The 15,063-nt window shown below is 37.5% G+C and overlaps 1 protein-coding gene across 3 annotated transcripts in view; it reads left to right on the top strand.

Annotated features, from left to right (window-relative positions):
• The window catches only part of Grik1 (glutamate ionotropic receptor kainate type subunit 1), a 411,505-nt gene that overhangs the window by 1,378 nt on the left and 395,064 nt on the right, over positions 1 to 15,063 (top strand). The gene's annotated exons all lie outside the window — the stretch shown is intronic.

Here is a 15,063-nt window from a genome sequence, read left to right as displayed (position 1 = left end):
ACCAAAGACCAGCATTACTAACAGAATGGTCATTGTGGTCTCATGTAGATGCATGCACAGCCTCACTGCCAAGCTTTGGTCAGTGGAGATCTTGGCTTTGGGCACTAACAAACCTGTAAGGTTTTTCCTTTTAAAACTACTGTGGGTTCTGTATTTTAATTTTCGGCGTGCCTTCTAAGTTCCTATTCTTATTATAGATGGTCTCGGGGAGAGCCATAGGTGACCTGTTGACTGCTGACAGGTCTCCTGGCTTCTCCCCTTTCTCCTGGCTTCTCCCCTTTCTCACTTAGGGGGAAAAATGAAGCCTGGGACTTCAAGGTTTACTCTTTCTAAGAATTGACTGAGTGGCCTGAGTGTGCTGGCACCTTGTGCAGCAATTAACAGTGAGGCTCCAAGCCGTCCCGTCCATTTCCCTAACTACAGTAATACTGATCTTCAACTAGTGAGAGCCTCAGAAAAATTCTGAACCTACAGCTTGCTTATTTACTTTTGCACTGAATATGTTCCCTCCCCTCCAAAAAAATAAACTTACTCTTTGAAGGGCATTTTTCTCTAGGCATGTAAAGTATAGTTTTTAACTGAAGGGAAAAATCCCAAATACTAACTTGACATGTGTCTTCTAGAGTATGGAGGAATGTCTGCATTTAGTAGATAGCTTAGACTCACTCTATAATGATAGATTTCCAAACAGCTTTTAAAGAATCACAATTGATTAACTAAAACCATCTTTGCCCAAGATAAATTCAAGACTGGACTTTGAATGCAGGTCAAATGTGCTTCCTGTAGCAAAACAATAATGTGAAGAACACAAAGTAACGAAAATGTGTAACAGTTCCCAGGGGTTATCCACTTTATTTGTGCTTTTGTGTTATACACCTTGAAAATGGCAACCTTGGGTTAGAAACAGCCTTCCCAAATCCTAAACAATTACAGCCAGCCGTTTGAAAATTGTTTTCAAAACAAAAACAACCAACATCCCTCACTGACCTTATGATACTCGCCACAAAATAATTGAATTTCTTTCCTTTAATATATAAGCTACAGTGGGTGAAGAAACATTGCACGTGCCAGTGTTTATATGCAGCACACAAGTCTCCCCTCTATAGTGCTTTGTGACCTGTTGCTAGCCTGGACACTAACAGGCTGTATGTAGAGACCCACACATAGCTTTTAAATGAAAAACTTCAGCACCATGGAAACCAGCGTTACCTCAGAGGGAACCTGCCTTTTACAGTGAGTCTCCTGTCAGTCAAGCCCAGTACTGAATGCAAAATATCAAAGGAATAGGGAAGTAAACAAAACTGTATGTGTGAGAAGGAGAATAGAAATTGTATTCATTTTCACCTCTTGTTTTTCTTCTTCACAATCTGCCAAGCTCCCAGTCAACCAACAAACAGGGACTCTGGATTATCAACGTGCATCCTTGCTCAATAACTTGAAATATCTTCAAGTTCAAGATAAAAGCCAGACACTTATAATTGCCTTCATATGGAAAAGGCAGCCAAATGGTGCTTTATAGCTTTCTTGGAGTATCTGCTTAAACTTTAGCAACTGAGGAAAGTGCAAATGTAGAATAAATTTCACACATGGGATCTTAGAAGTTTCTGAGAATGAACACGTCAGGTCCTAGCATGTGTGCCTAGTGAATATGTCTTGAAATATGATTGTATCGGTAATAATCTTATATAAAGCTGGAAAACCACAAAGGGAATCCCATGGAGTGTGGTGCCCTAAATGTCACTACTGCATCGAAGAACTGTTCCAGTCACTTACAGAGGAGAAATGTATGCGCTTGCTGGAGTCAGTTCTGCTCTTTTGTGTATGCCTGTGTATATCAGAAAGCAGTTAACCATCATATATGTGTACTTATCCTGTGAGCCACACCATTATCGGCATCCTCTTAAATATCCAAATGTAGCATTCTGCCCTTAGTGGGGGGAAATACCCGATGTGTGCAGGCATGAAGGATAAGAGTCCTTTCTGCTAATAACAGGAAGATATGCCTAGTCTATCCTTCCAGCAGTCATGAACACGATGGAAAAGCACAGGACTAAGGGTGGCCAAGCTTCCAAAACAGAGCTTGGTGGAACATGTGTAGGCTCAGATCTCACATCACTCAAAGGGTGTGTGTCTCAGTGAGAGTTAGCCGCTCTGGGCAGGCCTTTGTAATTGTATCTGAGAAGTCAAGTTAAAACTAACAGGACCCTCATTGTCGCATTAATAGAACTAATAGGAACAGAGCATGAAATAGCATATGAGGGGTCTTTAAGGAGTAGTTGGGCTCATTTGCACTCTTGTTGTCGTGTGCTTTTAACTTAATTTTATTTTTGACATTTTCTTTAGGATCCCAGGTTTAAATTTTAATGAGCCTTCGTTTTTTTTCTAAAACATTTAGTATTTCCAAGCCTAAATCCCTCACCTGGAGCCATCAGCATTGGCATCTGCTCCTCATATCTCACACAGGATGGTCAAATACCAATTTTGCAGCTAACAACAAAGCAGTTATGTTACATAGCAAGCCAGGTAGTTAAATATCCCACATAAAGAGAGAAATGTGCCTATTTATATGAAAAGGCGATAATCTATAGTGGAAATCCTGTATTCCTTCTAAGAGGTCCAGTTTATTTTATGCCAATTGTTTTATGTCTATAGCATCATTTTTAAAAGCGCTTAACAGGACAATACCCAAAGTTCCCATTTGGGTCTGTATTGTCTGTATTTTTGATGGTGTGAAATTTCAGTATGGGGGAGGCAGGCAAATGGTAGAGATAAATAAAAACACGTGGCTTTGTACCTTAAGCTCTTGATTTTTTGAGTTAATATTATTCATGCAACACATATCCTAAGAATTATTCTCAACTGTGATACAACCATGAGCAAAACGGATAGGCAAAAATAGTCCTTGAAGCGTATACTGTGGTCATTTAAAGTCTGCTATTATTTTAGCTTTTATTAAACTCTCTGAAATGTTCAAACATGATTTTGTAGAATTGTCCACTTGTGGGACTGCCAACGATGTGCCATTATTTTGTAGATGAGAAGGATCATATTAAGGCCTGCCAATATGTAGTGTATAAGCGGTTCATGCTGCCAAAGTTGGAAAAGGAACCAAGAGGGGAGTTGTTCCTGGGTGAAAAGACTTGCTAGGGTTAACCAGATTCACACTTCTAGAGACACTGGCACTTTGAGAAGCATGTTGGACCTCACACTAACTTGAAATCCCCAACTAGCCCTGGGAAGAATCTTTGCCCTGGGAAAGTCTATTTCAGGGCAAAATAACAATGGAGTTCCTAGCTAGTTTTAACACACTCCTGCAATCAGCAAGTGACTTGCCTTACTTTTCGCTCTGTGTCGTTTGGTCTAAACATTTGGACTGACTTTGTCAGCCTGATGTTTATACCATGTGCCTCTCAACTTTGGCTTCTTTTCTGTGGTTTGTGATGTCTTGTTTTCATTGAGAAACACTGTGGTTTGGTGACTCTCACTAAATTATATCTCTAATTGCTAGAAGTGTGTGACTAGGAAGGTAGCCCTTCTGGCATTTGGTTTTAAGTATCTTGCATTAGACTCTGATATAATATTTATGGGTCTATGTGTGCTCCTACATATCTGCCTATACCATGCTGTAATCAAATGATGGAGGTATGGACTCTTTCTGTGAGTTATTAGGAGATAAGGGAGAATGAATAGGGCTTACATTTGATGTTATTAGCAACAAGGAAACACATTCCCTTTAGGAAACATTCAACAAATGTCATCAAGTTGGAGAGGAAATGCATGTGTATACCTAGGAAACATTTTTTTTTTAGATCATTGCATGGTTGATTGAAGTGGATCTGAACAAGAGTGTCAGAGACAATAGTAGCTTTCCTGCAGCCTTCCCCATTTTCCATATTCTTATTCTTATTCTTATAACACCAAGAATATGACCCATATCCCAAAAGTTTGTAAAATCTACTTGTATCAGAAATAGATATTCACAGAGTGATGAAGAAATCCAAGAAGGAGATTCATGTATCCGACTGTCATTTTAAGACTGGCCCACCACTTGAAGATTAACTACAGACATGCAGATTTGAAATCAAGGTGAAGTGCACTAATGTCTGTACATTGCATATGAGGTGGTGAAACCCCATGAAGACATGTCTCCACTTTGTGTATTACTGAACAGGACAGGAGATCTGTAATATAAAATCATCTCTTTCTCTGATCTAGTGTGTGCAATTGCCCTTGCTTAAGGAATCATGAAGTCTACTTGCATATTACAAATATATAAATCTGAACATTAAAAATACATTGAAATCTTTCGGAAAAATAAAATCACAAAACCGCTTTTCTTCTCTTTAAACCTAAATCAACCCCAATTAGACTGGCAGAAGGTTCTTATTGCATCATGAGTGTCAATGTCTTATCAAACTTATGAATCTAGAACATGGTAGAAGAGACATTGACCAAAATAATAAAAACAAAATAAAACCTCAGTACTTCTAAAACTCAGCTACAAAGCCCCCACTGCTCCTTGAGCACAACTCAATCTGCACTCTTCTTTCTGATGCATATTTAGAGAGACTTGAAGGGAGATTTAGAGACTCACATTTTTTGTGAACTATGATTAAAATCAGATAGTTTAATTTTCAGCTTATAGATTTACTTACTGAAGTAGGGGAGCATTCTGAGATGTCATGCATAGCATCTCCCCTTCAGCCACATGGGTTCTGCAGATCAAACTCAGTTTGCTTTACTTTGTAGAAATCCGAAGATTAATTGTTACTAATTTGGAGAATGGAATGTCATTATAACGTACTATTTTCATTTAACAATGCAAAAGAGAATGGATGAAAGTGAATTATTTAGTGTACTGAGCAAATTCCAGAACATTCAATGTTAAGGCAGAACATCCATTTTATTTAATGGCTGATTAAAACTCAGTCCGTACAAGGCTTATAATATACACGCATGGGCTTCCTAGCTAGGTCAACTGAGAAGGTCTGAAACAACAGCGTCCCAAGAGCTCCCTGTGCAACTAAACACTCAAGAGTCCACAGAGCAAAGGATGGTTCTAGAACCAGGGATGACAATCATCTTCCCAAGGGGGGAGAAAATGGGGGGGGGGGGGGAGGGGGACGGGTTACTGTAGTTCAGAGCAGCAAGTCCTTAGTGTGGTAAAAAAGGAACCTTGACTACCTGGCCCTCCTTCCCTACTCCACAGATGGTAAAAGAGCAGACAAATCCCAGCAGAAGGTATACCTTCAAACTAGATTACCAATCCTTATCAGGAGAGCCAAGGTCATGGAAAGCATAGAACAGTCACACTGCAGTCAAACCTACTGAAAGACAATGAGAAAAAAAAAAGTAAACTAGCATCCATATAAGATCCCAGAACAGAAAAAGATGTGAGGTAAAATCTAAGCACCTTGCATAAAAACCAATATATTTATAATCATTTATAGTGGCTCTTTAATCTTGATAAATATGCCACAGTACTTCATGAAGTAAATAACAGGAGTCATTGAGTATACTGGTGTATGTGAGACATTGAGTATATTGGGGTGTGTGAGACATTGAGTATATTGGTGTATGTGTATTGCTGTATGTGAGAAATCTTAGGCTATTTACTCAATGTTTTGATAAATTAAAACCTTAAGAAGTAAAATACATTAAAACCAGAAGTCCAAAGCATGTCAGGTCTTCTGGAATTACCTCCTCTCAGTACATAAAGATCTGAAAGTAAATCTATTAAGATAAATAGAAAAAAAAACCTTTCTATATAGTATGCTAAATAGTGTGTTTTATAAGGATCTCCTCAAAATAAAAACAACAGCAGTTACTGTTAGAAAATTATTAACAAAATAAACTTTGTATAAAACCTACTATAGACAAAAATGTCTATATGTCTTCCTGAGAATTCTGCAAATAGATTATGGAGAATCAGACATTAACTTCTTGGCTTCCAACATGTGCATGATTTTTTCATACTTAATTAAATGTAATTTAACTATGAATATTGATTCGGGCATTGGAATATACTCTGTTAAAGATGGTTAAATGCTGATGTCCTTGAATGGAAATTTACAACAATCTATTTGCAAAGAATTCCTTTCTTAGCCAAACAGCCTAAATATGCCTTTAAAAATCGATACTCAATTCCCAGAGCTGATAAAGTATTTCATAATTCAAATTGGAAAAGGATGGTGAAAATCAGGTCTTTTTTTTTTAATGAAAATCAATTGCAACATTGAAGGTTCATCTTACTGTATTATGTGTAATATGTACAGAGATATTCATAGGTGTGTTGTGTGAGTGTGTGTGTGTATATGTGTGTGTATACATACATGTGTTCATATATATTTATATCCATATATATATAGTATTATTCATATATATAGCCATACTATGTAGAGAGAATACTATATATATATATATATAGTGTTATATATATATAGTATTGTGTATATATATATATAAGTAGATATACTATACATATATATGTATGTATACATACATATATACACCCCTACTATAGAGAATAATATACATATATAGTATATACATATATATACTATACATATATATGTATACACACACGCACACATATATACCCATAGTATCTATGAAGCATTTAACAACTGAATTATTTCCTCAGTCCTTTATTTTAAATTTTAAACTATTTCTAAAACATTAGATTATAAAACTTGTGAATCTATAAACATGAGTTGCATTCAGACGGCCCTGCTATGTTTATACTGCAAAAGATGTGATGATTGGATGGTTGAAGAAAGCCATCTCTGAAGTGTCAAGGCAATCTTTACCTTTTTAATCCTGGACAGTTTGTGTTCTTTTAGTTCTTAGGATACATTTGGATCATAAGGTTATTTCTGTACGTGCTCACTGCACTGCCAAGATCCTTTATAAATCACTGTAAATGTTCATCAGCAAAGAATGGTTTAAAAAGTGAACATACACAGCCTTAAAGTATGAAAAAGCCACTAAATATGTTATTTCAAATGAATTATGCATTAAAATAGAAAACACCAATGGAACAATACAGACACAAGTATATGACTTCACATTCAGTGGTATACAATTTGTTTTTGGAAATTTTTTATCTTACTTTTTGAGATTCATATGTAATCATATTACTTCCCCCATTCTTACTCCTTCTAAACCCTCCAACAGACCCCTCATTGATCTTTCAAATTCATGTTCTCTTTTGTTACTTACATGTATGCATATATATAATATATGTACATATATTCATATTCATAGTTATATAAGTATAGTCTATATTACATATGTTTTTAATACTGACTGTTTGGAATCGAATAATCAGGTAGTGTGTTCCCCCCGGGGAAGACCATTTCTCTTTCTCTCGGCACTCGATAGCTGCCTGTATTTCTTTGCACTTATTGAGAACTTACAGTGAATACAGACAGGGAAAATTTGTTCTTTTTGTTAGGACTGTGGATTGGGAATATTTCTTTCATATTGATTCCTGTCATTACTCTTGTCCAATTTAAACATGATTGGATAAAGCAGCCATTCCTCAGATTCTAGGTGATTGAAGCAGTCATTTGCACGCAGATAGGCATCCTGAAAAGTCTGTGTAATGAGAGTCTTTCCAGCCTTAAGGATTTCTTGCTTGCTTTCGTCATGACATCTTTGAGGAAAGTCACTCCCCTGTCCATCAGCTTGAAGGTTGTAGTGAGCAGGCCCATCAGGGCACATCTGCTTTTGGTGCCTTTGGGATGAATTGAGACACTGCTGTAGGAAAACAAACAGCTATGCTATGCCTGACATTGATAGTCTCTGAGCCAATTATGTAGAACTGGCATTATTTATCTGTCATTAAACTTAAGTAGGCACAAGAGCCCAAAATTCCACAGGGTCATATCAAATTGCTCACTGTCAACTTTAAATGCATATTTATACAAATATCTTTTCTTCTTTCTCCCTATGGAGATTAAAGTTCTCTAAAGATCACACATTCCTTCAGGCTGTACATGAGACCAGTTTCCTCCAGTTTGATCCCTGTCTTGGTGTTGACATCTAACTACATTGTGTCCCTGCGCTCATCTCTCACTGGACATCAGATGGCCTCACCTTAAAAATGGAGGCTATGCTCCATCTTCCTCCAGCCTTGCCTCCGACCTTCCAGTGGTAATGAGAGGTAGGGGGTTGAATTCATCTATCATCACACATTTACCTCAACTCTGAGTGCTTTGTGAAGCAAAACTTCCAAAACTAAATCAGTGAAAGTTTATGATGTAGTTGCCTGATGTTTTAAAGAGAAAGCTAACATGATTAAAGCTACCATCTCTACCACTATCTGTCTCTGTCTTTCTTTCTCTCTGTATATATTTATAGAACTAACAGGGATACTAATGAAGACATAGACAAACGTGTATGATAATTAGCTGTACAACATTTACATTAATATTTAAATGTGTAAAATTCAGTCTGCAACCCTTATCACATATATTAATTATATGCATTGTTATATTATATAATGCTACATATAATATTTATCTGATTTTATATAATTACATGCATAGAGTGTGATGCATGACATTACCTACCTTATTGCTATTTTTTATTGTGTAGACTTACATACAAATGTTATATATATTTAAATATAAATACATATTTACATTGATCAGTCAGTGCCATTTTCTCCTGTGCTTCAAATATTCTACTTGGTAAAAACACACACACACACACACACACAAACACACATGCACACACAAACACATGCACACACACATGCACATGCAAGCACCAGTAGTTGCATTTTGGATAGCTGGGGAAGGAGAATGAACACATTCGCTGTGACTTCTAGTGAAAGAAGGACAGAGAAAGGAAGCTGGGAAGTCACCAGAGGGTTGCCATGTTCATGTTTTCTCAGGCTGCATTTGCATTTGAATTTTGTGTGGCCATCAGAATATCTCTCTGTATTGAACAGAGACTACACAGGTGCATTTAGAATCCCACTGAGATGCATTGATTGTGCTTTGCCACCTCTGTGGAATGTTTACTATAAAATACACAAGACTAGCTAATGAGGAAAATATCGTAAAGAAAAACTGAAAATACACACAGATGTTTTAGATAACCATTTATTCCCATATACACTCGGAATCTCATTCTTGGCCACACAAGTATTTAGGAAAGAAAAATGAGATACAGCAATAGATATTGTCTCAGTTTTCTTAAATATATTCTCTAAAATATATAAATAAAAAGCTATGCAAAACTTGTAAATAACGGGAAATAAGAGTATTTAACCAAGTCTTCAACAATTTTAAAGCACCTTTTTATGACTTGAATAGGAAACTGAGGCTGCCCACAATGACCGAGGTCCCAGCAGCCAGGCTGTATCCGGAGCCATCTTCTTGTTATTTTCTTAACACCTTCATTTTCCTCATAAACTTCTCTGAAAAGTAGGGAGTTTATTTGTAGATGAATGAAAAATAATTGGCAAATGAAATGCATAAAAATTTCACAATGCAAAGATCTCACCACCAATCATCACCATTTTAAAATTCAGGACAGTCCCCTAAAAATGAAATCAGAATGTGCCATAAAGCAAATGGATGTGGGAGGTGAGATAAAGTATTATCTTGTCAGGGCTCACGGTGGCAGAGACTAATCCAGGGACATGCTATCACCCAGGGGAAACGTCAATAGAAGAGCCTTAATAGAAATGTGTTGCCCTATACATGCCTGTCCTCTGTCTTAGTTACTTTACAATTGGTTGTGTCAAAGCACTCAACAGAACAGCTTAAGGAGGGAAGGGTTTGTTCTGGCTCAGTGGGAGGGTTCAGTCCATCACAGTGGGAAGACTTGGCAGAAGGATCCCTAGCTACCTACTCACAATCATTCACACACACCACCAGGAATCAGAACGGGCTAAGTTATTCTGCTCATCTGACTTTCTCCTCTTCATTCTGCCTGGAACTTCAGCCCGTTAACATTGCCACCAACACTTAGAGTGGATCTTCCCACTCAAGTAACTCAATATAGGAAGAAACTCCCCTATGAGCATACCTGGAAATTTATTTATCTAGATCCTATAAAGCTAAAAAATCAATATTAATCATTAAAGTAGTTTCATATCTTTTGGACTTTGTATTATGTAAGCATTTCTGAGCAACTTATCTTAGAAATAGTCCAAGGTAAAAAAAAAGTGTCTTTGTATTCAAAAGAACATGGGAAAATACTGGCAGTCATAAAAGAATGGGATGCAGTGTACCAATTCAGAATGTTTACCTTGGTACCACTATTTATTTTAACTCTACCTTTTATTTTGTGTGTATAGGAATTTGGAGATGTAGATAGATAGATAGATAGATAGATAGATAGATAGATAGATAGATAGATAGATAGATACTCAAACATCTGTTCTCCATGGCATGGGCTGATCATGTGTGTGCACAGAGAACTTTGTCACATACATCACTCATTTTTGTGAAAATGCCATAGGACTAGAGTGTCAGAAAGGAAGCCTGGCATGCAGCATGCAAATCTTGTAATCTTATGGTTAATGGTTAATCAAGGACACCTGACCAATGTGGTCCTTGCAGAAGACGGAGAGTGTTGAACAGTTCCTGGAAAGCATGGGAAAGCAAGTTTACTGCCGAGTTCCTGCAGTCTGTGCTGTCTTGTTTCATTCGAGGTCATCCTTCAAATAGATGTTATAGTTTTTAGTAGCTTTTGACCTTTCCTTTTCCCTCCTGAGGCTGAGGATTTAATTTTTGGTTTCTGCCCTCTCTCCACCCTTCCCTTATTCATTTATTCATTCTTATATTTATAGCTACTCTTATTCTAAAAATATTTCAGAGGCTCACAGAGGCCAGATACAGATATTACAATCTGATAAAATGTGCTAATGATCCAAAGGCAAGTGTGAAGATGAAAACAGGAGCGTTTCCCTGAAAAAGTAATCCAAGGGATCAGAAAAAAATATATATATCTTATATATCCTCACTTTCAAGTAATTTAAGGAAGATGGAAAAACAAGACATATCCCAGTGTTGAGAGAATATTTTGGTAGGAAAAAAAATATGGAATTTTAAGGCTAAAAACTATGTGGGACCTTCATCGTATATCAAAAAATAAAGGGACACAATATGATACTACAGATAGTGACCATGTAGTACGTTACCAATGTGTGTCACACATTTGGTCCTTGGAAGTACTAAATGCAAGTTTACAGCAGGACACCAAATGATACTTCCCAAGGTATCATTTCTCCAAAGAGTTGGAATACTTCCCTAGGGGCTGCAGCTGTGGCCCAGGGATGGTCTGCACACCTAGCATGTACAAGATCCTAGATTTGATTCCAAGCATTTGAGGGAGGGGCTCTTCTCTGAAACATCTCATTGTAGATTTTTCAGGTATCCTGGTTTGCTCTGGCAGCCCACCAGGAGAACCAGAACCCTACAGGTCACCACACCAACCTCCCCTTCAGGTAAACACCCCAAAGTTAATGAAGCAGATGTAGATGGAGTGTGCATTCACCCATTGTGAACATCAGAAATGAAGATGGGGAGTTCTGAGAAGTTGAGAATGCCAAATGATGTGTATCGTCAGTACAGATCACTCGTTGTCTGGGTTCAGAGCCTGTGTTTGATTCAGAAAATACTTTTCAGCTCACAATCAACACACAAATGGGTGGTAGATATTCATCAATGATGAAAAGGGGGGTTATAAACATTGTCTAGATGGATAAAAAGCCATTTAAGAAAAAAAAATAACAGGAAAAATAAGGGTGTAGAGCTCTCTGAGACATGAAATTTAAATATTATGTGTTCCAAGGAAGCAAAGGCTAGTTAGGAGCCGTGTCTCCTGCTGGAGCAGAATTTGCATAGTTTATCATAATGAGGTGAGGGTTTTGAGTAGTTAATCTTATAGTAATCTTAAAATAAAGCTCACCATATTGTAGGTTTATTCCTCTCTCTCCCTCTCACTCTTCCCCTCCCTCTCCCTCTCCCCCCCTCCTTCCCCTTCCCCTCTCTCTGTCACAGACACACACATACACACACACACACACACACAGAGGGAGAGAGAGAGAGAGAGAGTTGGAGAACAATTTTCATTTTTGTATTCTCTTGTTTTGCTTTGATATTGTATGTACTTGCTCTTTTCATATGCCTTTGTTTATTAGAATCTAATTTGCATATTTCCCTTGACAATTAAACTGACTTTTCCTTTATCTTCTGTGAACCTGTCAGATGCTCCTCCATAATCCTCATCATTTCCTCTTAGAAGAAACCTCTTCTATCTAACAGGACTATTGATTTTATAGTGCTAAAGGGGAATAACTTTAAACATTGTTGGCTGGCCTGTGTCCTGAATGCCAAGTTTGCCCATGTTTCTTTATATTCCATACTCTGGAGAGCTATACCATGTTTAAAATTCCAAAGCCAGCAAGCAGAGTTTGTGAGTTTCCTGAATTGATCCTGGGAAAAAAACAAAAACAAAAACAAAAAATAGAGGAGAAGGAATAAAATAAAACAGACTAAGTTTTGTAGAATTTTCTGCTATTTTGCTGAAAGAGTTAGCAAATGCTCATTAAAACTCCACAATGTAGCCCATTTTCAAACCCATATCTCTTTACTTGAGCAGGGGGAAAAAGCAATTTGGTAATCCAAGGATCCCTGTCACATCTGTAAAACGCTTCAGCGAGCTACAAATCAAGTAAATGATAGCTTCCTTCTATTATGTTTCTCTTGCAATTTTTTTCTCCAGTTCTTATCTATTTTCTTCTCTTGAATGCATTATCACAAATTTAAGACGTAAGAATTGTGCTGCAATAGAAGTTATTCACTGTAGCTGACTGGGGAATGCTTAAAACTGGCACTTCCACATGACATGTAATAATATGGGTGGAGCCCAGAAAAGATGTTCAGGGACTTTGAAAAGGGGAATTCAACATTATAAATCAGTTAGCCAGCAGCATATCAACACTTTATTTCCGAATTGATCAAAAGCAATAGCACAGATAGAATCAAAGGGAGAAGTCAAATTTTCTGTATATAGACTCAATCACATACCTGTACACATGTACACATGACACAGAATTATGTAGGTCAGTTTAATGAATGATTTCAGGGGTATCAAAGTGTGGTAATCCCTGGTACTAGACACATGACTCAGTCAATCTACCTGCCACAAAGTCATGAGGACCTGAGCTTAGATCCCAAGTCAAAAGCCAGGCATGCTGACCTGTGTCTGTAATCCTAGGGCTGGGGAGGCAGAGAGCAGAGGATCTTGGAGGCTCCCTGTCCAGCTGATCTAGACACCAGATGATCTCTAGATTCAGTGGGGAGCCTGGCCAAAACAATAAGGTAAGCATCAGACTAGATCAGGAACACTCAGTGGAACTCTGGATGGTATAGCCTGGAATGTGATGCTGTGCTCCGAGTTTCTGTCCTTCTGTCTGGGTGTTAGTACAGCTCTCATTCCTCATCAGGCAAGCATCCTTGTGCAATAATAGATGGTGGTTGATGCAGAAACCCAGGATGGGTCAAAGTATCATTAGAGTGCTCATCTAAAACTAGGTCCTTTCCATAACACCCCCTGCCCCAAGGCTGAGGCACCATTATGGATGGGGTGGGGAGATGCAAACAATCGTAAATACCAGAGGATGGTGGTGACCAGAGCAAACAGTATCTTCTGGACACTGGATTCATAATTTCCCAGCAGATGTGTCTGCACAAATTCAGTCCAGTCATCATGCCACCTTGTAGTGGGAAGCACTCATGTGTCCCCACTCCTAAATGAAGAGGTATGGACAATTGAAGGTATCTGACAGAGGGTAAGTCTGTTCGTCTACTTGCTTTAAGGATTCATCTCCTGACAGGTCCACCATGATCAAATGGATGGTTTCTCACCCGGGAATCTATGAATAACACAAATCAGAGTCACTGGATGACTGAAAAAATAATATAGGTTACAAAGTGGGGAAGGGGTAGGAAAGTGGTTGCAGCACTGGAAGACAGTAAAGGGAGAAGTAGAGGTGAATATAATCCAAATTCATTGCATAATATTTTAAAAGAATCAAGGAAAATATTCTTTTAAAAAAAACAAGATACTGAGCAATAGATTAACTTCTGACCCCAACATACACACATCAAATACTCACTCTCTGGGTAACACGGATTTGTAAAAATAAATAAATAAATAAATAAATAAATAAATAAATAAATAAATCTCACTCTATAGCTTGGTCTTGTGTGTCACACTGATATTTAAGACTCTTCTAAAGTTAAAGGGTGTTTCATAATCATCACTTCATATGATTCCCCAAAGCTGTTCAAGTTAACTGAATGGCTGCAAGTCTACAAACAGGAACTGATTTTCCAAAATTAACAGGCAGTCTAACAGCAAGGATGGTCTGTCTAAAACTTCAGTCCCTTTGAAACCAAGATGATGTTTCCACTTGTCTTTCAAGAGCAAACCAAATAAATATGAGTTGTAGCATCACATAAATAGTTAAAAGGTACAGAAAGAGGAATCCAGTCTACCTTGACAAGAACACTCCTACCAGACATAATCCTTCTCTCGGGAATACATGTGTGAGGGGTAGGTTTACAGCACCAGTCAACATTGTTAGATAGGGGATTGCTCTGTACAATGGCAAGCTCTACATATGGTAGAGTATTCTGTAGTGAATAACAGGAGAAAGAATACACTAACTAGTAAGGCATTCATAAAATCAGCGTTGCTCCGTGGAATGAGTTAACTTTTATAGTGGTGGTCTTATATTAAAGAAACAAGCAAATTATTAGTGAAATAATTACAAAAAATTTAATATGCTAGTGCTTTGATTGGTTCGCCTTAAAATTTGTGTATCTTTTGGGATGTATCGTTTGCCTTACATAATATACTATATATTATTTTTCCAAGGAGTAGGTAATTATTTACAATGTACCCCTTCAACTGTTGTGTAAGCTGAGGGAAGATTTTCGGTATTGAATCAAATAAATGGAAAATGATCTTATACCTAGGGAGGAAAAATAGTATTTTATTAGTACAATTTCTAATTAATCCCCTTAATAGTCT

This window comes from Mus caroli, unplaced genomic scaffold (genome assembly GCF_978045245.1).
Source record: "Mus caroli unplaced genomic scaffold, Mus_caroli_1 scaffold_17, whole genome shotgun sequence".
NCBI classification, from domain to species: Eukaryota; Metazoa; Chordata; class Mammalia; order Rodentia; family Muridae; genus Mus; species Mus caroli.
The sequence above is the reverse complement of the archived record's forward strand: the minus strand, read 5'-3'. Positions and strand labels throughout refer to the sequence as shown.